Source organism: Mytilus californianus, unplaced genomic scaffold (assembly GCF_021869535.1).
Source record: "Mytilus californianus isolate M0D057914Y unplaced genomic scaffold, xbMytCali1.0.p SCAF_2, whole genome shotgun sequence".
NCBI lineage: Eukaryota > Metazoa > Mollusca > Bivalvia > Mytilida > Mytilidae > Mytilus > Mytilus californianus.
This window is the reverse complement of record NW_026262668.1, coordinates 136,012,197-136,013,772: the sequence shown is the minus strand read 5'-3', so window position 1 is coordinate 136,013,772 and position 1,576 is coordinate 136,012,197.

Here is a 1,576-nt window from a genome sequence, read left to right as displayed (position 1 = left end):
GTGCAGTTGCTTATTGTTTAGTGTAATCAATATGAGATTTTTATCATACCTGTATTTAAAGTGTGACATACTATGAAGGTTTATTAAAGGTGCAAGTTCCACACCAAGAAAGCCACCTCTCAAAACTCCAAAGAAGAAGTAGAAGAATTATAAATGTTATCTTTGTCAACAAATTGTGGTGAATTTTTCTGAGAGATCCATGATAATATATCATTTATTGTCTCGCCCACAACGAAAGTCGCAGAATGCGAGACAAAGGATTACAATGCGGCAACAGAGTTCACTATTTGTTTAAAGCTTCTTATTTCAGAAGGAAGAAGACCTGGATGCTTCATACCATGTATACAGATACCTAATGTTACGAAGTTTCCATCTGTCATATGTCTATTGTCCTTGACCTCATTTTCATGGTTCAGTGACTGCTTGAAAAAATGACTTTCTTTTTGTCAAGTGAAATACTCAATTATTATGAGTTATAGGATAATTATATTTGGTATATGGATTCCTTGCAACGTCTACATATAAATAAGAAGATGGGGTATGAGTGCCAATGAGACAACTCTCCATCCAAGTCACAATGTATAAAAAGTTAACAATTATAGGTCAAAGTATGGCCTTCAACACGGAGCCTTGGCTCACACCGAACAGCAAGCTATAAAGGGCCCTAAAATGACTAGTGTAAACCAATTCAAACAGGAAAACCAACAGTCTAATCTATATAAAAAAATGAAAAACAAAAACACTTATGAACCACACCAACAAACGACAACCACTAAATAACAGGCTCCTGACTGTCCATCTGGAAGGGTTCACCTGACCTTGACCCCATTTCATGGATCAGTGATCAAGGTTGAAGTTACATGGTCAACTATATATGGTGAATGAAATGATTGTAAGGTGTACATGTCTGACTGGCAGGTTTCATCTGATTTTTATCTCAATTTCATGGTTCATTGGACAATGTTTAGTTTTTGTGGTTTGGTCCATTTCTTAGATACTATAAGCAATAGGGCCACTATATTTGGTGTATGGAATGACTGAAAGGTGTACATGTCCGTCTGGCAGGTTTCATCTGACCTTGACCTCATTTTCATGGTTTATTGGACCATGTTAGTTTTTATACGACCGCATATTGGTCGTATATTGGTATCACGTTGTTGTCGTTGCCGAAGACAGTTGGTTTCCGGACAATAACTTTAGTATAAGTAAATAGATATCTATGAAATTTAAACACTATGTTTATAACCACAAAAGGAAGATCGGGATTGATTTTGGGGATTATGGTCCCAACAGTTTAGGAATTAGGGGCAAAAAAGGGGGCCCAAATAAGCATTTTTGTAGTTTCTAGACAATAACTTGTGTTTAAGTGTATGAATCTCTCTGAAATTATACCACAAGTTTCCATACCACAAAGGGATGGTTAGGATTGACTTTGGGGGGGTTATGGCTCAAACCATTTAGGAATTAGGGGCAAAAAAAGGGGAAAAAAAAGGGTTTCCTGGTTAATGGACAATTTTAAAGCAGTGTAAGGGAGGTAATCCAATCATATTTAATATACAATGTTGTGTATGTTTTG